Source organism: Culex pipiens, chromosome 2, assembly GCF_016801865.2.
Source record: "Culex pipiens pallens isolate TS chromosome 2, TS_CPP_V2, whole genome shotgun sequence".
NCBI classification, from domain to species: Eukaryota; Metazoa; Arthropoda; class Insecta; order Diptera; family Culicidae; genus Culex; species Culex pipiens.
Window position 1 is genome coordinate 182437139 of NC_068938.1, and position 13809 is coordinate 182450947.

Here is a 13809-nt window from a genome sequence, read left to right on the forward strand (position 1 = left end):
AATGTGGTTGAAACCTTCAATTAGGTTGACGGCTTCGAGAACAAACGGGGCCGTACGACAACGCACAGCGCACAGTCGTTGACGATCAAGCATATCATTACGCGAGGGTTATGGTTGACTCAAGCCCAGAAGTGACCGCCGGGCGGCGGCAGCAGATGATGATGATGATACCCCGCCGGCGATGCATTGTATGCAAACTCAATTATACGGTGCGGGTTTCGGTGGCTTTTGAGCTACCGACTTGGTCGGTTATGATGAGCGAACTGGTGAACGGTTTCGGTAGTTCTGTACCGCAAGCCATAAAGTTCGCAAAGGGGACTGAATCAACACCTCATCAACTGACGGAAGTTTGCTATCGCGAGATTAACACTTAACAGCGTTTATATCGTAAAGTTCAACCGTTAAAAGGTCTGTTTATGTCCCCAAATGAAACCCACTAGCAGGGCCGTAGCCAGGATTTTTGTTCGGGGGGGGCTTGGGTGCAAAAATTCAAGGAGTATAAAAATCAGCAAATCATTTATACCATCACTTGGTTTGTGGTATAATTATTGAGATGAATTGTAAAATTTTAATGTAATGTATGCAAAAAAGTTTTCGAAGATTTTCATATTAAGTTATCAATGTATTTATTGAAGAATCTCGTTCGTCATTTTTTCTTTATTTTAACAGCTAGTTTGTATTAAAGGAGTAGAGAAAGTGTTTTTTTTTTACATTTTCTTGAATTGTTTAATTGTAATCCAATTTCGTGATAAACGTCGCTAAATTTAAAATATACTTAACTTGAATCAAATTTTTGAAAGCATAAATTTATTTTAAAAGAAATATCGATTTATCTAACCATAAGTATTATGTTTTCTGTATTTTATACTGAGAGAAATTTTAAACCGTCTGGATTTACATTTTCAGCTGTGTGATAATTGTGATGGTTTATCTAACATTTTTCATTTTTTCTAGCACAACATAAAACTCATAACTGGAATATTTGTTTTTCTTAAAATTTTATAAACAAACTTAAACAATGTTTTATTTTAATTGTTCTAAGCTATTGAAGCCATTTCATATTTTGCGAAGCTCCTGGTGCTCTCAAAAATAATTTTTTTTAATGAAATACAAAAAAATATAACCGTTGAAATTTCAGCTTCTGAAGTGTCTCCATGGCAACAAAAAAAAAATTACGTCGAATCTCAAGTTTACATCAACTGAGTTTACATGTGATTCATTTTTTCCGTGTCGAGTAAATTCACATTTTTTTTCTGTGTAGGCCTATAATAAATATATATTTGAAGAAAAAAAATCAGTGCCTGTGTTTAATTTTAATGTGTTAAAAAAATTAGATAAAATGTATTAAATTAATTTTTAACGCCAAAATATTCACTGGAAGAGTTGTTAATAATGCATATGTAACCATTTTTAAATGCATATGTAACCGTTAAAATTTTCCTCGATTGCATCAAACATTAAAACGAATCATGTTTAACTTTAATATTCCGACTAAACGCCATTTTCAAATTCATTACTCATTGTATTCTGAAAATTGGTCCAGAATTTGAGCAAAAATAAAATTTTAAAACATGACAAAAAAATTTAATCAGATCTCAATTCTAAAGATAATTTTTTAATAAAATTTTAATCTATATACATGTTTAATAATTTAGGATTGTAACCATTTATTAAAATCGATGTTTGTTCAAGCAATATCTTGACTCTAGGAACAAAATTCTGCACATTTTATGGTTTAGAAATTTTATATTTACGAAACGTTGCTAAATTAAAAATAAAGAAAACTTTATGTAAGAATTCATAAATTGATTAGTTTTATCCTGTAAATCTAATCTTAGTCTGCACTTGAATTCAAACATACCAATATTCGAAGCATAAAAAAAATAAGATTATTAAAACATAATTTATTGAAATGATTGAAAATTATTTTTTGAATATCTTTATTTAAAAATGATAAAAAATGTTTTTTTTTTATAATTTAAGGATTTTTTTAGTTGTAATTATTTTATATTTTTTATGTATTTGATTTTTTTCATTTTTGGAATTTCTGATTTTTTTAAATTATCGTGTGTAATTATTATCTTAATTTTTTGTTTTAAAAGTAAAGAATACTTTATGTAAGAATTCTTAAATCAATTACATTTTTCCTGTAAATCAAATCTTAGTCTGAATTTTGCTACAAGAACTATATTTTACTTTCAAACGAAAATTTTAAAAAATGTCCTGAAGTACGGAGACTCTTAAAACTCTATACAAAAATATCTCAAGGAACGGTCAAGAAAAGGTTTACGAAAAGACTTCTCTTAAGCGGTACGCAGCTGAAAAGGAACAGAAACAAAAAGCGTCGTTTGATATTTCTTCGGGAGCAATATGTGTTGATGAGATTTTGATTTGTTTATTTGGATGCGACTGAAAATAACGTTTGAAAATAATGTATTCGCTTAAATAATATTGAAGAATTGCCTCATGAAGCTGACTATCAAAACGCTGAATCTTAAAATGCTGAAATAAGGGAAAAGTCATTACAAAAATCACTTAATTTTCTGGTAAATATAAATTAATTTAGGAATACTAGAATTCAAACATAAAAATATTTAAAGCATCCAAAAATTAATATTTATTGGATTTTGAATAACTTAATTTTAAAATGATATTTTTTTTAGTTTAGGATTTCTTAAGTATCAATTATTTTATTAATTTTTCAGTTTTAGATTTTTTAATTTTTGGAATTTCAGATTTTTTGATATTATTCTGTTGAATTGTTATCTTAAATTTTTTATGTTTTTATTATTTTTATTTTTGATTTCTGGCATTTCTTTGTCTTATACCAAAAAAAATTAAATCAAAAATTATGAAAATTTAGAAATTTGAAAGTGTAAAATTTTTAAATCTTCAATTAGCCGTTGCGAATATTATTCTGAAGTTTATGTCACTAAACTCTGACCAAAGTTGAGAGGGTTACAAATCAAAACTACAAGCTATGGTTTTATTATTTTAAAAGTGTTCAAAACACACTTTAAATCAGTACAGTTGTTTTGCATCATTAGTTTTCAAAATATCTAGCTGATGGCGAAATCCTTTTTTCGTGAGAAAAAACTTTCCGCGATTCCGCGACATGTTACAAAAATTCTAAATATTTTTAAACGAGCCCAAACATGTCGTATATGATTATCAAAGCAGGAAAAACATTTCAAATTTGTTTTCCGGACCGAACTGGTCGCTGGTCCTAAAAAGACTTAATCGAAATAAGTTATTTCCATTGAAATTGTGAAGCTATTTTTTTTTAAATATTGTATTTGCTCTCTGTTTTTTGGTCCATTTTGAAAAGGTGGCAACATAAACTTTGGAAAATATTTACAATTGATATTCAGAAATAAGAAATTATAAAAAAATAATAAAGAAATTTTAAATTTTTCAAAATGCAAATTCTAATCTGTAAAATCCAAAAAATAGAAATTAAATAGTTTAAAAATGAATTATTGATCAGAAATTATATAATTTGAAAGTGATGTTTAATTAATTTAATTTCAGAGTTTTTGAATCCAAGCTTAAATTTTTTTAACGTTTTGAATATTTTTATCATTTTATTTCTTCCTTTAAAAATCGCAAGCTCATGCACAAAGTGAAAATTAGTTGATAATAAGTATTCACTTAGTTGATCTTCCGATTTTTGATATATTAAATAAAAATTGCAGATTGGCCACGGTGGAAACTAAAAAATGTGACCAAAAGAAAGCATTCTGGACGAGTGGTTTCGGAAAAAAGGTTTACGAAAAAGTAATAAAAAAATACACACAGATATTTCTCGAGCATTTTTCTCTAAGGTCTTAGATATGTAACTAACCATATTCTTAAAACCAAAACGATAAAATTAGAATTGTATTTCTGATAATAGTCAAAATTCACTCAAATGTTTTTCATATTAAATGCTTTCGTTTTTGAAAACAAAATCTAAATATTTTTGAGAAATTATGAAAAACGAAACTATTGGCACTACGCCCCCCGGGGCATGGCCTTCCTCTAACGTGGGATTTCTGCTCCAGCGCCTCTGACGAGACAGGAGAAACCGGGACCGACGTTTTACTTCACCATCCGATAGAAGCTCAGTGGATAAGGCGGGAATCGAACCCGCGTCTCATAGCATCATCGGGATCGACAGCCGAAGCCGCTACCCCTGCGCCACGAGACCCACAGAGAAATTATGATAAATTTTGAAAAATGTAGAGAAAAAACATGTATTAACAGTTTAAAGGTTTTAATGCAAATAAAGGAGGGCTATTAATTTTACAATCCAAATTCGACTAGCCGAAGCCTCGATTATCCAAAGTTTCGATTATCCGAAGTTCGAAGGACTTCGGATAACCGAATCAGGAACAAATGAAATCGGCATGTTTTATTTGCTTGTTTTTAACATCAAATTCGGCATCTGTTTTTTTAATGGTCCAATATACCAAGTTTTTACTTTTTGGGTGTTTTTTAATACCCCTGACGGTTTCAAAAGCACCCAAAAAGCAAAAACTGGAAATTTGGTTTATTAGACCTTTAAAAAAAAACACCAGAAATATTTCTTGACCTCCATTTTGACCGCCACATTGAATCCAAAAATTCTAAATTATTTTATGGTTCTTCAGGGGTCATACTTAAGTTCTACAATCAAAAATAAGACAACAAGATCTAAGGATTTTTGCTGCCCCTATTCAGACTGTAGTCCCGATTCGCCCCAGATGACGGTAATTATTTCTATGTAGCCCCTTAGAGCAGTCCGTTGGAATCTGCTATTTTCGAAGGTTAATAACTTTTTAGCAAAAAACCCAAAAAAAATAGGTGTCTTCGGGAAAGTTTTTCCAAATTTAAAGAAGATATTAGTTCTGAAAATTGATAAGAACTGGATAGTTATTGCGCCTTCCATTGGTCAAAAACTGAAACAGTTGCTTTTCTCCATACAATTTGACGATTTTGCCCAAACTTGGTGGTCAGAGGTCAGAAAAAGCTCAAATTTTGGAACTTAGGCTAGTGATGCGTAAATCTTTGATTTCAGGGGATAGCCCCAAGTAAGCTCAGATTTGGACCATCCTAACCAATGTAATGCTAAAACTACAAGATAAATGAGATGTTACTGAATGGAACAATATTCAAATCTGCAGCTCAATTGTTAAATATCCAAATTTTGGATCCATAATCTACAAAAACTGAGCCCGGCAATGGACAGGCAAATTACTTAGTTTGATCAATCAATTCTTGATTCTCTATCTAACAAATTATTTCTGGGAAGAGAACACAAAATCCTTGATTTAAGATTTTTTTAAGGTAGTTCAATTTTAAAAAAATTGGAAAAAATTTCGGGGGGGGCTGCAGCCCGGAAGCCCCCCCCCTGGCTACGGGCCTGCCCACTAGACTGGTTCAAATTTTTGTCGAAGATCGCAAAGTGATACGACTAAACCCATCAAAGATATAGGTTCATTACTGGATTAAGTCGTATCGATTTGTAACCTTCAACAAAATTGCTCATTAGACATCAAACGTCCAAAAACTGAGTCGGTCTATAGCCGGAAGTTTCGATTGTTCAACCTAAAACTATGCAAACACCAGTTCTTCACCAGGTCGAAATTTATGCGCTCACCGAATCCCACTGCTGCGCCGCAGCGATTATCTATCTTAATTTTATGCAAACAGCATCTCCCGTGTCGTCGTAGTTTCGCACCTCTTTATTGTGTCAGCCCCATGCCATTAATTTAGTAGATTGTTTTACTCGGAGACAATGCTGTGAACGAGCTTCACCGTGACAGATTTGATTACGGCATTTCCTCTGTAAGATTTCAATCGATTTTCGCGCTGAATTTAAATAATTCAATTGTTTTGTCTATTTTTGCAATAGAGTCGGCGGCCCTCGCAAGGTTGTACAATTGATGCCAATGTCGCGCGCTCGCAAAAAAAGAGTGCAGGTGACCCATTTTACGACCTGCAACGCGCCACCTGACCAATGAATCCGGTCGATCAAACCTCAAGTGAAAAAGGTGGGGAAGGTAGTTATGAATAAAACATGAAACGACCGTCACAGGACTGACCGAGAGTGGGAGAGCCTATAGCAGCCGTAATTTAATGGTGCTGTTCTGGCTCGCCGATATTCTGGAACTACATTTTCCGGCGGTTTTCCGGTGCTTTCCGTGAATGTCAATGGAGCCGCCGATGGCGGCGCGCAGGCTTTCACGTAATCAATTGACCGATTATGGGCGGTGGACATGCCATGCGAGGTGCGGCTTTGAACTGGGTTTGTGGAGGACTCTGCTCAAAATAGTTGCTTCAGGTCGGTTTAACTCAACTGAAATAGATCTGACAAATTCTGCATAAGTTGTAGTTCAAATTTATAAGGGAAATGTTTTATTTCCAAAACGTGGTATAAAATGTTGCTAAATTTTGCTCAAAATGCTTTCTAAACAGTAATTCTTATAGAAGAATTACTTGGGTAACACATTTCAAGAATACTGCGATTTGATTTGAGTAGATCCTACGAAGTTAAAGAAGGATTGTTTACATACCAATATAATTTAATCAAAAAATATTAGATATTAGGTATTACAGAATGGCTGCATTGGACCATCAAGCATTTTAAAAAGTTATTTGAAACGGTTGTTTTCTATAGATTTTGACTTGAGGAACAACTTTCTAGAACACTGCAAATCGATTCGAGTTGATCTGACAAAGTTACAGATGGTTTGTTCTGATACCAACATGTTTTATTATTATTTGTTAGCAATCAGGTATTACAGAATAATTGCATTGGACCACCAAGCGTTTGTAACAATTCCATCAAAACAGTTGTTTTCTATAGATTTTTGCTTGAGGAACAACTTCGTAGAACACTACAAATCGATTCGAGTTGATCTGAACAAGTTACAGATGGATTGTTTTGATATCAACATGTTTTATATTTATTCGTAAGCAATTAGGTATTACAAAATGGTTGCATTGGACCATCAAGGGTCCGTAACAACTCCTTCAAAACAGTTGTTTTTTTTATAGATTTTTGCTTGAGGAACAACTTGCTAGAATACTTCAAAACGATTTGAGTTGATCTGAAAAAGTTACAGAGTGTTTATTCACATACCAACAGGTATGAAGAGCTTCAAGCATTCAAACAGCTTATATAATCTCAACGGATATCTTCCCGTTCCTTCAACGCACCTCCAAATCAACATCTGCCCATCTAAACCTCCGAAATTCCGCCCAATTATCCCGCAACCGAACCACCTGTCCCACCCGGGGCGCGTACCCGTTTATGTACCGGTAGCTCACTGGGGTTCACCCGCCAAAGAAATCCAACATTCCAGCATCTATTAGCAAACCGCCTTCGGCGGCGCTCACTCTCCCCAAGCTGCCCTGGAACCAATCACCATTCCATCATACACTTTGAAATAGATCCACTGTCAACCCCCTGCCGTGACAATCGGCCGTAACCAACGTGGTAATGAACATTGGGCAATTGAACTACCTCGCGCGCGCTAGATCGCCGACGCCGATTCGTTCCACGAGTTCGACTCCGGTGGTCCGGCCGCGGTTTCCGCGGTATCGATGGGGCGTTCCGACGCCGCCAGCTACCTGCTACGCCGCGGAACGTACAATTAGAAGAAATTATTGCGGACCTGATTCTCCGGCGAAAGCTTGCCTCGAATCAGTGTTGAGTGCGATTCGGGTTTGAGAGGGCGTTTTCCGGCCATCCGCGAAGCCAACTGGGCCGTAATTAATTACCGTTGAATAGCCTCAAGGGCAGCTCCGGTGTCCGGTGTTCTTGGGGGCCGGGCGTTGACGTATGAATTATTCGCGCGGACCTCCCGCTCCGCGGGATGCGTGCTAATTGTCCCCTTTCGGAGGTCGCCTCCAAATGTGTTGTGCTGGCTGGGTGGTCGGGACAGGAGTGAGTTGCGCTATCATTTCTGTTTGATCAGTTTCTTCGATTCCCCATGTACGCTTTGAGACTCTGGAGGAGGTACAAGCGCGCAATTTTCGTCCAACGAGGCCATTACTTCTGCTACTTGAGCAGCTACCTCGGAACCTCTCAAAATATATGCCTTCCGGCTTCCTGTATTTATATTTCAGAGTCCGTTTTCACCCAACCCCCCGCTCAAACTTCCTCGCACCGGCAAGAACTGTTGCAACCTTAGAGATAACATGATTTCGCCTTGTTTTATGCGCGCTCGTTTTACGCCAAGTTTTTGTTGCAGCAAAAAAGGACGTCCTGATCCGGCTGTCTAGCGAAATTCCAGGCCGCGCGCAGATGCTTACATATTTATAAGCTTCGGGTTTCCGTTTTGGCCGCCGGCCATCCTTGGCGGTAATCTAATTAATTGACTTATGGGGGCTTCCCCTCTTCCCGCCTTTGCCGTGCCACAGCAGACTGCCTTCCGAAAATGATGATTTATTGCATTTTAATGTCCCGAAGGAGTTTGGCGCAGTGCAGACGGCGAGATCATCAGGTTGCAGTTTCGTTTCTTTGGGGATTGGTGGTCCCGATGGGCGGAATATATGGAACATTTTTAATTTTCGCACTTGATTTTTAGTGCAGTGTTGTGATTTCGGGGAGTTTTGAGTTTCGGGACCACCTTGGAAGTTATGGACTGCGTGGTATCTTGATATCATTTATATGGGAATCGTATTACATTGAACATCAAGGATTTTGGCCTTTATACCCAAGCATCAATTATTTTTAAACAATGATTTTGATAGGTTTTGACACGAGGAACAAGTTTCTAGAATACTGCAAAACGATCTGAGTTGATCCGAAAAAGTTACAAGAGGTATATTGACATACCAAGGCGCACAAATTACGAGCAGCCTACAACTTACAAAGTCATTTAATTCCTCGACCAAGTTGGTTGATTTTTAAAGTGTACCTTCCACGATAGATTTAAGTGTTGTTTCCATAGACATTAGTTACAAGCTAACTTCAAACGTTTTGAAATTAACCATACTTAATTCAATAGGATCTACGTATCATTCATATGGGAATCGCATATCTTTTTACTTGAAGTATTAGAGTCTGTACATCAGGTTTAGGTTCCATCAAAATATTGATTTTTGTAGTTTTTGACACGAGGAACAACTTTCTAGAACATCGCAAATCGATCCTAGTTGATCTGACAAAGTTACAGGAGCATTAACTGCATACCTACTCACATAAATATCCATCGAATTAGATTCAAACTGAAATGTATCATTCCATTATGTTGATTCAAATCAAACCAGCGACTCATTTCACTTGCTGCATCGGTACCACACAATGAAGCCATCAATCTCCATCCAAGTCGCGAGCACTAATTACCGCCGACCAGAACATCCGCTCAACGACTGTCGTTCCAACCTTAATTTGCAAGTTCCAAGCGTAACCACAAGTTACGCTATCGCCCACCTTTGCTTGCAACCTGAACCCGCACTAAGCAGAGCTTTCATCGAACTTTTCATGAATGAACCCCGGGCCCGGAGAGGCCATCAATTTCACCTGTCCATCAACTAATAACGGGTCAACCCCGTGGTCCAGCTCGTCGTATTTGTCACATTGACAACATGTCAACACAGGGCCCGGCTGGCCTGTGACGTTAATGCGCGGTTTCGCGTCATCGTCCATTCAAAACAAGCTCGCCCGGCGACTTTTCATTCATCCAAAGCTGCAGCCAAGTGTGGTCTATCATTAAACGGTTTCTGACTCTCTGGGTTCCAACCCACCATCCGCGGTGAGTAACCGCTTCCGGTCCGAAATTGAATGATCACTTAGTCTACGCGCGAGAGAGTTTGAAATTGGAGAAGATTTTGGGACGGTGGTCTTGGAAATTTGAGGAGGAGGCGTTCCAAAGGTCTAATTTAATAATTGCTTCCAAAATGGGATTGCTGTAGCAGAATTTAACTCGATTAAAGAAAATTGGAAGGTACGGTGCCGCGAGGCTACAGTTGGGTCACGCATAATAGATCTCGTCTGTTGCAGAAAGAAATTTAACATTTACGAATTGAATAACGTTTTTTTTGTGAATGTATTAGTGATAGAGTTTATTGATTTTTTCTTGAATCCTCATTTCCCCAAATCTTCATTTTATCTAATAATTATTTCCCCGAACGCCACATTCCAGAATCTGGATCCTCAAATATCTCCTTCATTTCTAAACAGGGGCAAACGTTGTGTAAAAATTACGCAATTTTGCCTCAAAAAGTGTGTAAATTTAACGCTTTTAAAGTTTTTTGAGTATTGAGTGATCATTTTTTGTTATTTTGTCTAACTTTGTTTCTTTTTAATTTAATTACTTTACTCTTATAACTATCTTTTGAAAGAATGGAAAAGTCAAATAATCGAAAATTGAATTATTTCATATGTCATTGGCGAAATGTTTCCCCGAAGAAAGTGATACAACAACGACAATATCTCCATATCTTTCAAATAAACATCAATGAGTTAAAAATACTTTCCCAAATCTTAGAAATTATTTCTCATTTTGATTGTTGACATTGATGCCTTTCTCTCATCTTGTAAATATATTGAGCTTTTATTTCAACGATACTTCGCGGAAGAGGGCAAAGAATATTGATCTTTTTTTAATTATGAGTCTCTTATTGAGTGCTCAATGAAACTTTTTTTATTATTTCATCGTTTGTAACGTCTGACGTTTGATATTACTTGATGAAACTCTGAAAGAAAAAAACTTTAGATAGTTAGACATTAAGAACTGAAATCTTAAAAGTTCAAGTGAACAAATTGTAAAAAAAAAACAAACTAGAGATAAGTGATCAAAAAATCTTTCGCGAAAGTATGGTACTTCACAGTAAAAAAAGGGTTTAATTTTGAAATAAAAAAAAATTGATGATTATATTAGACTGATTTTAGATGTAATTTTACCTCAATTTTTGAGGAATACGTAAAATAACACACAAACAGTTGTAACTTAACACATTTGTAGAGGCAATTTTGCACATTTTTGTTGCACTTCACAGTAAAAAAAATAATTTTGATATTTTATTTAAAAAAAACTTTGATGGTTGATATAACCTTATAACCTCTTTCAAGATGTAACTTTACCTAGATGTATGTGTAATAAGTAAAATCACACAGAGGCAGGTGTAAAATTACATATTTTTAGAGGTTGCACTTTACAGTTTAAAAAAGTTGAATTGTGGTATTTTACTTTAAAAAAAAGTTTGATGGTTGAATATGACCTCTTTTAAGATGTAATTTTAACCTCAATGTATGCGGAATAGGTAAACTCACACATAAACCATCAAATAAAATAATTAGCACATTTTTTCTTACATTAAATCTGTCAACATTTAAGAAATATTTAAGATTAGTGATGAAAGAATCTGTTGCGGAAGTGTTGCTCTTCACGGTTAAAAAAAAGTAATTTTACCTCAATTTTTGTGGGATAAGTAAAATCTCACAAATACAGATGTAAACTTACACTTTTTTAGGTAATACTGCACAATTTTTCTGTCACGAATTTGTCAAAATTCAAGAAAACAGTTTACGAACAGTTGAATTGTGGTATTAGATTAAATAAAGTTTGATGGTTGAATATAACCTCTTTCAATATGTAATTTTTTCATCAATGTATGTGTAATAAGTAAACTCACACATAAACCGACGTAAATTTACACATTTTTAGCTGTAATATTGCAGATTATTTCTGACACAAAATCTGTAAACTTAACATCAGTTATGAAAAAATCTATAGCAAATGTGTTATTCTTTACAGTGAAAAAGTGTAATTTTAAAAAAGTGTAATGATAAATTTGAAATTTGCATATAAACTTTTTTCAGATTAATTTTACCTTAGTTTATATGGAATATGTAAAATCACCAAAAAAAAAGATATAAATTTACACATTTTTAGAAGTTATACTGTTTTTTTCTGAAATCGGTCAAAATTCCCAGTTGTAATTGAACCATGATTTTTTTACTGTGTAAGAGATGAAAATTGAGAGAGATTTAACCGAAACGAAAAACCAATGAGAGCTCAATCAAACTATATTTTTTGGATAGATTCTTCTATCGTTGGCTAAATATGATGTTAAATATCTGTCGATTTCCTCCCTCAGTAACTGTTTGAGGTAATTTATTTTTGCATCGTTGGTCTAAAGTTTTTTTTAGATTTTTTTTAAATATTCTGTGATGATCATTAAAATCATTCAAAAAGAATTTCAACGAGAGCTTTATAATTTCACTGAAAACTGGAAAAAGTAGATAAGGGACCATCCATAAACCACGTGGATAGTTTTCTTTTAATTCTCGAACCCACCTCCCCCCCCCCCCCAAAGTGTCCACGTGGTTTATGGTTTATGACTCAATCAATTTTGAATTTCTGACTCGATGAGAGTTTAGTGGAAGTCTTTCTCTCGAGATAATTTAACTTATTATCTCGTATTTTAGAATTTGTTAAAAGTTGTCAATTTTTTACCAAAATTCTCAACCTTTGCACTTAAAAAACAATCATGGTAAAATTACTTCTGGGAATGGGTATATCATTTATGTCAGTAAAGAGTGTAATTTTGCACCTGAAAATGTGTAATTTTACCATTGTTTCGTTTTGATGCCACTTTTACAGTTCAAATTGAAGTTATATTACATCATAAAAGAGGTTATATTTAACATTCTTACTTTACATCTTCCAAATTTATACATTTTTTGACTGTTTAGCTGAAGTTTTCAAAATAATATTTTTTTCTAAATTAAAAGAGATCTTTTTGTGAGTTAATCCCAATGAAACAAAAATGCGTGATCGAAGCGATTTCACCCCCCAAGAAAACAAAACTGTCAGTTTATCAATGAATAGGTTCACCCATCGCGGGTCATTCTTTCTCTCGGGGATCTTCTTCAGCAGCCATCCAAGCTGAATCCCAACATTTCAGCGCTCTATAATTACCGACAAAGTAGAAATATATTTTAATTCAGCTGCCGCGCAACGTCGAACGGAGAATCAAAAAAAAAAACGAGTGACATGCGATCACGATTTTCCGTGGGTTCAATTTTTGGACGTTTTTCGGATAATTACGGCGCTGGTGGCAACTGGTTCTCCAGCCGTTCCGCGGTGGTCACACCGGGTTAAACAATTCCTTCTGTCGGTTGATAATTGTAGGGTTTTTGGAGGAAAAAAGATTTTTTTTCTTTCTGACGGTTGACGACGTTCATCTGGAGCAACGGCAGCAGTTTGGGGTCAATTATAAGTTTTATTTTTCGATAATTAACCGGTGTGATCGAACCAGTGGTCCAGCTGGTCACGTGAGCGGTTGGAGGCCTCAGGCGTGACATTGTTGGAGATCTGTATTTATTTTTTTAAAGTTTTTTTTTATTAAATTTTCAAAAATCGAGTCCATCATGCCCAAAATCCTTCCCAATTTGTCCAACCTGAGCAGCTTCATGAATCATCGAGTCAGCACCTGCTTCTTCACACGTCCCGAATCTTCCCATGCAACTGGCGGCTTCCAAAAAATAAATTAGCATTTTCAAATAAATATACATGTCGTGCGAAGCCCCCGAAAAACAAATAAAACTCCCTCGGAAACCAATAATTTCCCCCCTCCCCTCCAAAAAATCACCCGATAATCTGATAAAAACTCGTCGAAGCATTCTTTACGAGCTTTCGGGCGCTCGTTGGGGCCGTTTTATTTGCGTTCGCTCCCCGGCTCAAATATTCAAAATTATTCCGTTTTCAAACAAACAGAATCTCCAAAACCTCTAATTATACAACAAACCCCCAAAACGCACGATTGATGGCCATAATGTTCAACCTGCTGCTCCGGAATACTAGGCTTAGGCGTAGAGTCCATCCCCCCTTC

The 13809-nt window shown here is 35.4% G+C and overlaps 1 protein-coding gene across 5 annotated transcripts in view; it reads left to right on the forward strand.

The window, feature by feature from the left end:
• Positions 1 to 13809, forward strand: part of LOC120429693 (paired box protein Pax-6-like) — a 77878-nt gene that overhangs the window by 32337 nt on the left and 31732 nt on the right. The gene's annotated exons all lie outside the window — the stretch shown is intronic.